The 14,127-nt window shown below is 34.2% G+C and overlaps 1 pseudogene across 1 annotated transcript; it reads right to left on the minus strand.

Annotated features, from left to right (window-relative positions):
- Positions 1-570: 570 nt before the first annotated feature.
- Positions 571-11,053, minus strand: LOC149903967 (uncharacterized; annotated as a pseudogene). The gene is made up of 4 exons (XR_016457316.1): positions 10,455-11,053; positions 8,727-8,844; positions 5,330-5,514; positions 571-3,371 (listed from the first exon to the last, which is right to left on the minus strand). The product of XR_016457316.1 is annotated as an uncharacterized LOC149903967 (transcript).
- Between the last annotated feature and the right edge of the window lie 3,074 nt (positions 11,054-14,127).

Below are 14,127 nucleotides of genomic sequence, written 5' to 3' on the forward strand. Positions count from 1 at the left end.
CGTTACCAAATAATATTGACCATAATTTTAGATATTTGTTGATCATTTATTATAAGTTAGTGATTTCAATTTGATGACATGAGCAACGGCTACACCAGCTATACTTTCCATACCTAGGACATACCGTATTATACATAGTAGTCTTTGCATACCGTTAACTGTTTAAAAACAGTGACCTTTAACTGTTAAATTAGGGTGGCGCTATAGTAGCATGTGGGTAGAGGAGGACAATCTCATCCAGTTCCGTTTATGCCACAATGGAGGGTAGAACTTGCAAACCAACTTGCCGTTCTAAAGCTTTCTCTATAGTGACGGGCTACCGCCGAGAGGGTCGCGGAAGAATTCCAACTAGGTAATACCCGCGCCGCGGCGCAGCGTCTTAAAGTGGCTTGACGGAACACGATTTTAGTAAGATTCCGGCATAACCCACGGCTCCTTACCCGGGTCCGTGGGTATCTCTACTAAATAAGCAGAAAAGAAGCTACTAAATAGCTTCTTTTAGTATATAATGAGGTTTCATCATGTTTATACCAAGAAATATGAAAAGGAGGATTCAAATGAAATTCCATATTAATTACTGGTAGGTCATAATTTAATGCATTTTTTTATTATTAATAATTTGCTTCTGCTTTCACTTATTTATATGACAAATGGAATATTGTTCGTTATCTAGATTAAATAACTATTCTGTGAAACTATTTTAAACAACTTTTATATTTTTATCATAGCATTTGTACAAGGATTGCTTTTCTACCACGTCTTAAAAATTATGACTATGAAAATAGGTATCTACAATATTATGAAGACACGCCCAAAGATTCATTAATGTCAGTTACAATAAGCTTTCAAACAAATTTAATTTGGACTTTTTGGGCCATAAGAACTTGTTGCATGCATAATTTAGGCTTTCTTCGCAGCTGATAATAAAATATGTTATTATACGCGAAAATTGCTAAGTGTAAATGTTAGGCATAAAGGCTCAAGAAAGCACAAATTCTTAAGACCCAAAGGCAAAATAGTAATCCTTTACTTATAATTATCGGAACACAATTTATATTTGTATAATTATTCTAAATTGACATTTTATATAATTCATTTAACAAATAGCAAATTAACAAATTGTAACCGTCATCAACTTGAGTTCCAATGGATTGTTGTTTTATCGTAACATGTAAATCATTCAATCCATAAATATTTGAACAGTAGTACTAGTACACTCACAGACAGCAGTAGGTACTTATACAATGGTACATTTGAGTAAATCATTGACGGCGTAAACATAGGTATGTCTTTAGAGTACAAAGTAAAACTAAAAGATTGCAATAATAAATAACTCTTATAAATTATAGACCGATTTTAAATTAGTTATATATATTAATGAAAATTTGTTTAGATAAATAAAAATTTTGATGTTACAACTTACTACATTTTCGTTTTGTACTACCTTATCTTTCTAAGAATTGTAGGAGTAGGTGTACAAAATTTAGTGAATAACTTAAAGAAGTAATTTAGCATCTTGCTTTTTTTTGCAATACATGCCAGTTTAGAATACAATATTTTTCTGGTCTTTAAGTTTATTCACAAACTCACACTTTACCAATGAAGAGGTAGAATAACAATGTAATTAAAAATGAAAGAAACGTACTTTTATATAAAAATAAAATTAAAAAAAACAATATTTATTACATTTCTGCAGACATACCTACTCTCTTCATTAGTTAATATTGGGACATAGCACAAAATGGATACATATAAGATTGTCTAGTGCTTACATTTTGTTCTTAACGTTTATACATTTCACTATTGCTATGGAAAAGCATTAGCACCAATATGCATTTATCATACATAGAATATTAACACATTCGAACAAGCAAGCAGGGTGAGAAATACCAGTCTTAGAATAAAACATCTCATAATAAATACACTCTTAATTTAAAACTAATTCAACCAATATCATTTAAACAATGACTTTGACTATCCTCTAATGCGTTTTATCTGCATTGATAACATTACTCACTATCAGTTATTATTGTCAGTATAATAATGTTGTAGTTGTTCGGTGGCAAAGGGTGGCATGTCTGAGTATATTATGTATGTGAGCATGATTAGGACAGATAAACAAAAGCAAGTACAGTACGTATCGAAATAATTCAACATAAATATGGAATGTAGCAAACACTCAATTGAAATGACCGTCATAATTTGGCGGTTGGTCATTTTTACTCTAGTATTAAATTAGACACAATATTTACAATAAAATAGTCACTATGCTTTGTAAATTAATATTCCTTGCCGCTACTGTACTGATATGCATTTTAATTTTATACATCATTATAAATTATAAATAAATATAAAAGTTGTTTAAACACAGATTTGTAGCTGTTGGATAGAAATTAACTTTAAAGTAGGTTACTTATATATGAAACTGTACATTGCAAGACACGTTTAGCTTACTGTTGACTGACCTTTTTCATAATATACAATATCATCAAAGGTTACATTCGAAAGATTCATTAAATATTATAATTTTAATTGTTTCTATTTGAATTAATTTTAGCTAAGACATAACATATTTCAATGTAGATTTTAAAGTGTTATACTTTTTATTTTATTTCAGTCTTCGTTTTTACAAAACTCAAAGACAGTGCGAGGAACACGGACGCACACTCTATGCAATGCCATACACACCTATAACACAAATAGCGGGCAGTGAAACCTCGTCTCGTTTCATAAAATTTCAATAGAAACAATTATTCCTATTTCTAAACCGATTAAAGTATCAAGACTAGTTACTCTTCTTCCGGCGGTCGGCCGCCACGCCGGGCCGCCGTATCTCACTCGCCGAACGGCTCACTGTCACAAGACGACCCCGTCGCACATATCACAAAGTACGCGTTCGAGTTCGCGCTCCGCGGCCCGCTCGGGGCTCGAGTCCCAAATAAATAAATTATCAAGTCTATAATACTCCGGGACGCGCGGGCACACCGGCGAGTCTGATCGTCCCGATAATGGAATGTAAGCGTGATATGGTAGAGAGATGCGGAGGCGCGGCGACGTCACGCGTCGGGCGGCGGCGAGGGCGCGGCGCGGCGCGGCACCATCACGCAGGGCGGCGGTGCGGCGGCCGGCAGGAAGGCGGGCGGCGGCCGCGCGCCCATGCGCACCCACCACCGCGTCGCCTTCTGCAGCAGCCCGTCCTTCTTGCCGCCCGCGCCCGCCGCGCCCGCGCCCCCGCTTGCGCCCCCGCCCGCGCCCCCGCCCGCGCCGCCGCGTCGCGCGCTCGGCGCGTCCACCGCGCCTGCCCATTCGGGCACGTCGCTTACGCATTTGTTCGGCGGAGGTTGAAAGCTGCTTCTCGTCAGCTCGGCTTGCTGGAAGGAGAAATTTGACTTTAAACATCACCATAATATTTCACTGAATATAAATAACTAGCGACCCGCCCCGGCTTCGCACGGGTGCAATGCTGATACTAAATACACTACAGAAAAATTGTGAACGTTGTATAGGTATAAAAATATAGCGGCCCGCTCCGGCATCGCAATTCGCACGGGTATAAAATACTTAGTGCAGGTCCACACTGCGAGCCTAGCGCGGTTGCGACGGCGGGCGCGAAATATCAAACGTATGAAACGCGCCTTTGTGTCCACATTGAAATGACTATGGCGGAAGCCTAGTGCGACGGCAATGAGCGAGCCAGCGCGCGTAGTTTTCAAACTCTCCTATCCGCGCGTTCTGGCCACACTACGGGCCTAGTCAGCAAGCGACCCAATGCGCGGACGGCGGGGGTATCAAACCAGTTCGGTCTTGTCGCTCGACTTCTTATATTATATCCTTTATTGTTTTTCGTAAAATAGCGGTAAATACTTAATTGTTGAAGTGAAACTTCTTTATTTATAAGTGCGATTCAATCTAAAACACATATTATATACACCACAGTAATTTTGTAGGGTATAATCTCAATTCTTCATATAAGATTCACCCGTTATTTCTCTGTTTTATTTATTTCGTGTACAACTTCTATAATGATCTCATCTCAAAATCGGACTGTCCAGTAAAAATAGCAAATCGTCCAAAGTTTGCAACACCCGAAAAACGTCGAACCGCTACTTGAGCTCGCGCGTCGGTGTGGCCACCGCGAGCGCCCGCTCGTCGCGCCCGCCTAGGCCGCCGCCACCGCGCATTCAGTGTGGACGCACACATAGCCGGGCGGCCGCAAACGCTACGTCCCGCAATTTTTAAATCTGTAATATCTTCGAAAATATTCACTTAAATCATGCGGTGTAAAGGGCCATATAGATCTATATTAAATGAACAATGTATCCATGGTATTTAATTGCTTAAGGATTAATGCTGTATTGGTTAAAATCGCTTCGAAAATTAGCCATTATTTGTCGTAAAAAGTAAATGACAAAAAAAAGTTATTGTGGGTTATCCATAAGAGATAGACTGAGAGAGAGAGAGACCATCCCGGACTTTTCTGTAGACCTTTTCAATGTGTATAATACTTAGTACATTATTTTGATAAAACTCGTAGGGTTCAGCCTGCGTTTGCAATGTAAGCGGAATAAATGTAATTTTTTACGACATCACATTAGAAACCTCAAAAATAACAGTACTTCTCCACTACTTAATGGATCTTATTATACATATAAACCTTCCTCTTGAATCACTCTATCTATTAAAAAAAACCGCATCAAAATCCGTTGCGTAGTTTCAAAGATTTAAGCGTACAAAGGGACATAGGGACATAGGGACATAGGGACAGGGAAAGCGACTTTGTTTTATACTATGTAGTGATAAATATTTATCTAGCCTCTAGATGAATGTCAATTCGAGGATAAGAATCCTGCGCACTCATTTAATTGTTTACCGTTTGTACTATGAGACATTTTTGGTATCCAACTAAGAATTTAACATTTTTGGTACTGAAACATAGTTAGTCACATCTCACGAAATAATTATTCATTTTATAAATATGTATAATCAATCAATAGGTAGAGATTGACACTAAGACATTACACTACACGACAAATATCGAACTAGGATTTGGTAATCTATATATTATGAAACATATACTTTTAATGAGTCTATTAATTGTTGATATAGATTTACTAACTGATACCAAGTAACAACCCAGGTTTAGCCTCAGATCTATATAAGTAGGTAAGGTATACCTTTGGTTATCTAATATATATATGTAATAACGGTTAACATACGAAATGTTTATATTTTCACAAATGGTCCAACATCGAAAATACATTCGCAACACATACAACCAGACATGTAAAGTGCAGGTGCGTGCATAATTGATCGGAAGTGCAATACTTACTGACCTGATAAGGGACTCGTAATTGCAGGTGCGCGTCCTGGCCGTACTCGCCGTCCGGCAGCTGTATGCTGGGCGGCAGGCCGAGCCTCTCCGCCGCTGCTGCCGACCGCGCGCGCGTCTCCTGCTCGACCATCTCTTGCAGACGGCCAACCATCGCCTGCAGCCTTTGTTGTTTCTCCCATTCCCTGAAAAGAGCACAAGTTGCATTAAAACTATGATAGTGTGGACATGATTATAAGAGCTATAAGACAACTAAAACTACGCAAATTGTGAGATATTAAAAATAAATACTCGAGAACATTATTTTAGCAGATTGCCTGCAGGTTATAGGATTATATAAAACTGTTAACTTCGACATACATATTTATAAAACAGTATGAAATAAATTAGTTTATATATTATGTTATAGTGTAAAATATAGTAGTGGTAGTTATGTTTTATATAAACTAAGTAAAATATTATCAATATAGTCTACCCTGACTATATTGACTTTTATTCAGACTATATTGAATTTTAATTTACACGAATGAAACGAGGAATGAGATAGGGCGATGTCTAGATTTGTTTGATATTAATATATAATTTATTAAGCTTAATGATATATATTAGCACAAGATTATCAATGAAGACAACGAGAATTACTTTTATCAAGGTAAGTTGTAAATATAATCATTCGAAAAGATAACAAAGGGCATCAATATATTACGAGGAAAATGTACAAAAATTTACCTTTTTCAAATTAATTATAACGGTTATTAATTAATTATAACGTTACTTAAAACGGGTTAAAAGGATTATAACTGAATATCTAGAGATTTAATTTAAGCCAAACGAAAGAAAGTGGAGCCTATAAAAAATACTACTTAATTGTAGATGATAAGTGTTGTTTTATTCCATACAGAGTATTAGAAATTGGAGTATAGCAGATTTGTTCGAATATATTATTTTTTTAAATACCGATTTGGAAAATCAGGCTCTGTCTGGGCAGACTAAGTAATATCACACAGCTGTGTATCTTATCTGTGACGCCTCATGTTATCTACTTACATTTTGTACCAAACCATTTTTATACAATATAACATAATACAACACAATACATTTTGTAAAATAAAAATTATAAAAGTACGAACTACGATAATGTTGCTGGTTGTCTATTAACCAAATGGTTGTCTATTCCACAAAATATTGCGATATACCATTAAAACGGATCCGTTTTTATTGCACGCCTCATAAGCGAAGCGTTGAGGTGGGTACTACTGTCACTTCGCGCAAAACATCTGATTTTTCAAACTTAAAATGTCTTTATGTATCATACATTGCACTTGTAAGATAATACATACACACCCATATTAAGAAAAAACACTATTTTTAACGTTCATGATATTTTTGATGTCATTTTTGTTATTTAAACTAGTTAAAAAACAGTTTAAAAAAGTTCTGTCTTGGACGTCCGTGTGTCTGTATGTGCGGATCCTTTTTCTTGTTAACACGATAGCGACCGAAATACTTTACTAATCGAGTCTTTTTTTTTCTCTTACGCTTGAGTATGCTCAGGAATAGAACCCTTTCATTTTTCAGGGTCTGATTCGATGTGGTTTAATTGTTATTAAATAAACAAAAATAATAATTAAGTAATAAATATTTATTAAAAAAAAATTATGAGGCGTGCACTTTTGGATTTTCCAAATTATTTATATTTATCAAAACTTTAAAACATACATGTAGTCAAAAATGTCCAAAAAGATCTGGAATTTGAACAAGTATTTAAATTATAAAAAGATCAGCTTAAGCTTCGATATAATTTTCAAGTAAAATATTATAAAATGTACCGGGTAATACGCATATATACGTATACGAAATGAGAATTTAATATACGTACGTCATACATTTATAATGATGGTTATTTAAAACAAACAGTATGTCGACTACTTGCAAATGTGAAATAATATAGCTCAAGATTTATAATAGCATTACATCTGCTGTGTATATTTTGGACGTAATTTATTTGTTTTAATGTAAAATAGGCAACAAAAATTATGCATATATGTACCTATAACACATTATTGTCGGATTGGAATGATAGAGATGTTTTAAATCCGGATTACTCAATATTTAGAAGATTAGGTACGGTTGTAATTGTTTTGTTTTGAAATTTCTGAACTATATTTCTTAATTTTATATTTCGATGTAAATGCAATTTAGTCACGTAATCGATGAATTATTTATGTTTATTCAGATAACAGATTTATTTATTTCAGTTATTAAGCAGTTATTGCAAAAAGGCATAAAGTCTACTATTAATACATGTCTTATGCTTATCACAGTAAGTATATTATACATAATTTTATATTCTAATTCATATTTTATTTTTATCCGTATTATTAAGAATTATATACATTTCAAGAATTTAACGAATATTACATATATAAAAAGTATTTAAAATACACATAATAAATAATCGAAATTAAAACACGTAACTCTATTACGTAAACGTAGTTATATCTATAAGTTCTATATTCTATTTTGTTAATTTATAAAATTTCTGCATACCTATGTAGATAATGTATTATGATTCAATTTATATTAATTTCATACAATTTTAAATAGTCGTTTATTTTGTATTCGTATGTTTCAAGAATTAAAAGATAATATTGTGATTGTGTTCTTTTTTATTAGTGTTTTGTCTACTTAGTTTTCTGGAACAATAAATTCGCTTCTGATAAAATATATTTTAATGGCACGTCTGACCTCAGATTATGTATACGGTACTTAATCACTAATTTATGTTGTCATATCTCTAAAGCTAGGTATATAATAATTAATATTTAAATGTAACTATACCTATATCTCTATATAACGATAAGTGTTAGTATTTGATTCTATTTTCATACACATTTTTATATCCTTTGTTATTTGAATCATAATACGAACGTCTAAACTAAAATCACTGCAGGGCAACCAAATACTATTGCGACCTTTTCTTCGCATTTCAGAAAGGGTACAAATGGTACTAGACAATGTCACTCAAAAAGGGTTTTAAGCGGTTGCTCACTTTTGTTACTAGGGGATGATGATCGAGAGGATCGATCTTAAGGAGGTGATTATGAGCATTATTTTAAATATGGGAATTCTTTACTCTTAGACAAGATTAAAGGTGTACGTATTGATCAATACTTTGTAAACATTCAAACGTGCACGAGTAAGATATATTTTGAGTTTATTTGTAACTTAAAGAACTTCTATATACAGATACCTATGTTGATTAATTATTAACGTGTTATGCTGAAGATTCACACTGAGGATTATAATCATACCCTTTTGCTCTACATTGCCCGTTTTGCGTTCATATGGTGTAGAAGGTTCAAGTGCTAGTAGATGGATATTATGTGTTACTTACAATGAGGAATGATGATGCCTGTGTTCGTGCCGTAGGCGCGGTCCCCCCGGCGCGCCCAGCCGCTCCATTCCCGCGCACCCCGGTACTTGAACCGAGAGCATCTGTAAATCACAACACACTGCTCTCACTTATGTGGTCCTCGACAATCTTACGAAACACTACCATAGTACAGGGTAACATTGGACATGGATGCATCATTATACTAATACATCAATATTGCTTGAACGATACTATATCAAAGGCGATAAGTACTCAATATCAATGCAGATAGAGCTCTGCGCTACCAGCTTTGTAAAAACTTAGATTAAATTATCTAAAACAAGGAAAATATAGTAAAAAGTGCATCTGTCGACTGATAATGTTTGGGTGATATGTACTCATGTGGAAAAACATTTACATAATATGCTTACGTGCATACCTTCCAAAGATAAGATATGAAAGTTTAGGACGATTTATAACGTGTAATTGCGTATTTTTGTTTCATTTGAAGTAACTTACTAATAAATAAATGTTTTTTTATTTGTTAGTAAGTTATTAGGTAAGTATCATAATATGCTATAAGTTACAATGACTATAAAGCCTAGCGATAAGTTTTATTTGCGTGTAAGATAATTTTAAAAATAAAAATATTTGTAAGTATTAGTTAAGTAAACCATTACCATTACATTATTATACCATTATGGTACCATTCATTGTCCCAATATAAGAACAGATAATATTAAATATTGTTATTTTATATTTTATTCCTTATATTTTATTCCTTATATTTTATAATTATTATAACTCGAAAGGCACATGTAATTACACATTATAAGAACTTTGTGATAAATAAACATGATTTTAAATAGGAAATGTTTACGCTTGTTCATTTACTTTATAGATTTGAACATTCTTTGTAAACGTAAACAAAATAATATTTCCTGTTAGTGCAGGAAGGTAGGTATTAATTATATTAATTATTACCAAAGATGAAATTTCACACCTACTATCCCTATCTCTACTTAATTATTATGGCCAATTTACAATTTCCATCAGTTCAAGCTTATCACATCAAGCTTATCGTATAGGTACCTACTTAATACTCATAATATTATTTCGTACTCCAGAATGTAGAGTCTCTCTTGCTACAATTAATTGTGAAATGAAAATTATTTTATGTATGTATCTTAGAAAATTCAAATAAACCTGTGGGTTGAGCTGTTAAAGTTTAATATTCTTAAATTAATGATAATTTTATGTATCTTTGTATAATTAAATAAATTTAGAAATTTGGAATTACATTGTTACAAATTAATAAGGGCGATATATTTGCCAGAGCAGATATTATCGAGTTGGCATGTCACGAATATCGCAAGAGGTGATTACGGAACTGTCTGTCATGAAAATTTATTTAAATTCACACAAACAACGTCTGGGCGTGACGTCGCTATCGGCGCGGCTCTTATCACTTGGCACGCTCCCGCCGTCTCGCGGCCGTCCGACTACGACTCGGGCCTCACTCGTTTCCAGTGCAAGCAATATTCTTTTCTCGATTCGTTTTATATACGTGCTATCATCCTCTTTCTTTTAACATATTTACTATGTTAACCTCAGTAATTCGAAAGCTTTATGAGAAAAGATAATGTTTATGTAGAGTTATCGAGGTGAATAGAGAGTAGAGACACTATTGTGATTAAAATATTGAACATTCCTTGTTTATATCATAGATCAATGTATGTTTTAACTTACTATTTGAGTCAGTGTTGTCCACAATGATGTATGTTTTTACAGACGACAGAGTTGTGCTTGTTTCCTCTTCGATGACACGCAGATAGAGTCACTTGTAAACGAATCGATTACACTATCATGGTTAAACGAGCTTTCTGGTTACAACACTGCCACACACATTATAACTTGGCTTGGTAAAGCTTAGAATATTTTAAACAAAACAATCACAGGGCAATACACGGAGATTACAACACCCGTAAAGCGCTTTTACAATAATTAACTATCATTCACTAATAAATAAAATATAGTTTTTAATGTATTAACACTATAAAAATAAATAATTTATAAAACAAAGATAACATATAAATTCCACTATCGCGAATTTTGTAGAGTTGCTATGAACTCTTTTTTTCATATTGGCAGTAATACGGCTGCCATCGAGCGAGTCTTGTTGTTCAATGACGCGGACGCGCCGCGGTGTTCGCAGTCGCGTAGCGGGGAGAACGGGCGGGCGACGGTGCACCGGCTGCCCCGATGTCGCCGCACACACCCAAGCGCCGGCGTACAATGAGCACGCGTACACGTACACAGTCTGTCTAGTTGCATTGGTGTGCTCAATTGGAAGGTGTGATGATACGATGAGTCGGCGAGTGTGCGTCGCGCTAGACGATAGTGAGTGTAGCATATGTGTACATATGAGGTGGCACACATGTAAATAAAGCTCGATTGCTGCTACCGACACGTTTATGTATGCGCACCTATAATTGTAATAGTAAGCGATGACGCGTTTTGTCGGCTCGTGAGACGAGACGGTTGGCATTGCTCAATGATTGAGCTGTACTCGACAGTCGTACGTAACAACCAAAAACATGACCGAAAAAAATTGCACTGCTATTACACTGATCCGAGTCCGCAGAAGAATAGAGTGCCCGAGTAGAAATATCTATTTCCTATGTACTATTTTTTTTAAAGTGGAGTGTATGGAGATTATATTAAATGTCTGTAAAGAATATAGCAATAGATAGATTGTTTTAATAACTGTGTATTATAAATTTGATATAGACGATTCAATTAAGAGTCATCAGGAGTCATATCTAAATTGGAGTGGACTTTACGACTCTATATTGCTTCTGATTTTTGATTATGTTTTTTGTCTTCTTTAAAAATACATAAAATATGTACAACAATATACCTACGACACTAATATTTATAACTAAATATACATTGAAAACATACGGTATTAAAAAAATTACTAAGGTAAATTGAAATTAAATGTTATCTTTAAATCAATAAAAATAGAATGAGTGAGAATTCATTACACCAATTTTTAATGATAATATATAAATATCTTATAAAAACTTATCTTATCATTTAAACAATAATAAATTTTTATATGTTTAATAAAAAAAAATGCAAATGTAGAGCGTAATTGCAACGGAGCTCTATTTCTATTCTTAATTTAACCTTATTTAAAAAATATGTATGTATACATATTACCTTCCTGAATACCTATATTTTAAAATCTGTTAGGGTGTTGGTTATAAATAATAAAAATAACGAATAAAAATTATTAATTTATATAATATTAAGTGTCTTTGGGATAGTCTTTGTGGTAACGACCAACATTTTTGGTCCAATAAGAATATCAAAATTGTCTTGGGTAGGGTCAGGTGGTTGCTTTGGTGGCTAAAATACAGCCCCGTGATATAAAAAAACCTTTAGGAACGGATGTTAATTTTTTACGGCGTTGGTTTCAGACGCAATGGGTGTTGAGATAGAGCGGCGCGTCATTAAAAAAAACTTTAAATAATACAATAACGTGTGTTAAAATTGAATGATTTCTTACGAGGCTGGTTGCGGTATATGTGGCGGCTGAATTGCAGCAGCGATATATTAACCAAAAACCTTTTTATAATACAAGAACGTGTGTTAAAGTGAATGATTTCTTACGGGGCTGGGTGCGGTGGCCGTGGCTGCTGAGATAGAGCTGTGGATAGAGCTAAGAGCGGTGTGATAACAAAAAAAAATCGTTTTTGCCGAGCACACTTATCAGAAGTGAAACTTCTTGGGGAAGATTCATAGGTACAAAAATCGTCTCCGTACTCCATCACGTGACGGTATTGCCATGACGCGACCTTCAAATTTTACTCTCAACGCGACTGAAGAAGTTTCACTACAAAAACCTTTTCGCATTACAAAAGAACGTGTGTTTAAACGCGAATGATTTCTTACGGGGTTGGTTGCGGTAGAGGTGGCGGCTGTGTGGCGGCGGCGCAGGTGCGGCCGGGCCAGCGCGCCCGCGGCGCACAGCAGCACCGCGCCGCCAACGCATGCGCCCGCCCACCACCACCCTGTAAACATACAAAACAAATAAAAATACTTGCACCAGTGGGAAAAATACATACTTGGCTACATACGTAATTTTTTAGGTTTTCATAAATACTGATGGCCGATGGGATACTCGGAGTTCATTGAATGGTAAATAATTATGTGTAAATTCTAATACATATTGTGTTGTATTAATTTAACTACGCTGTGCAGTGTTTTTTTTTTAATTGCTTAGGCCTATATGCAGTGGTCGGTACCTACACTGCAGTACAATTAATACAGTTCAGATATACAAAGGATTTTTGGATTTTAAATTAAGTACAAAATATGTATATTGTAATGTAATCTTGGTGACACGAAAATGAAAAATTCGTCCATATTATTTCAGAGTATCCGTGAACTTCGTTTTTATTCAAACTAGTAGGTTCAAACGCAAGTTCGCCGTAAAATGATGAATAAAATGATGTATAGATATTAATTTGTGTATCAATACGAATAAATATTATGCATTCATTACTGTTACGTGTTATTCTTCACATTTCGTGAAATAACATCGTTTCTTCTGTGCCTCACAGAGCGCAGAGTAACTTCAGAGTATACGTAGATTTTACTTTTTCAAGTGATTGTGAAAGAGCTTTCATTGGATATACTTCAACCGACACGTTAACATGGGAAAGACGAGCAATATTGTGCTGAAGCATTTGAACCTCTCCTTTTATGTAAATTGGTATGCCTAAATTTACCTATTAGTTTTTTGTCCAAATTTTGAAGCTATTATAACAAGTATATAAAAAATCCCTAATTAAAACTATAAAAACACGTGGAAATAATAACCTTTGTCAATTTTAAAATATCGGTTCATATATTTATTCTCATTCATTTAGTCATATTGTCTATGCAATTGTTTACGTATTATATGTATAAAAAAACTATAAATAATATTTATTTATTTATATATGGTCTCCATAATAATTCAATTAAATCAATTTACCTTACACAATGAGCCATAGATAACTTAACATTATTGTAACTATGTAGGTATTTGAAAATGTATGTAGATCAGGGATTAAAAACAGTAGGTAGCTATTAAGATTATCGGATGTATTAGATAAAACTATAAAGTGACGATTCATTATTTATTGAAATAAAACAATTTTAATATTCCGAATACAAAACAATTGTGTACATTGTTACTCATGCTCAGGTTTTAAATGGCGTTGTTACTATAAATTTGAATTTTTTTTATCGTTTGAATCTATACCTATAAACTGATGTAATTTTTACGCAAATTTTTGAAATTGAATTCAGGAAAAACGGAAGGGAATAAGAGAGTAAACTCTTTTTATTTCTTGTCAATGCATATTGA

The sequence above is a fragment of the Colias eurytheme genome, chromosome 12, assembly GCF_061535395.1.
Source record: "Colias eurytheme isolate Ceu_HAF_F1 chromosome 12, ilColEury1 Martin Lab GWU primary, whole genome shotgun sequence".
Taxonomy (NCBI): domain Eukaryota; kingdom Metazoa; phylum Arthropoda; class Insecta; order Lepidoptera; family Pieridae; genus Colias; species Colias eurytheme.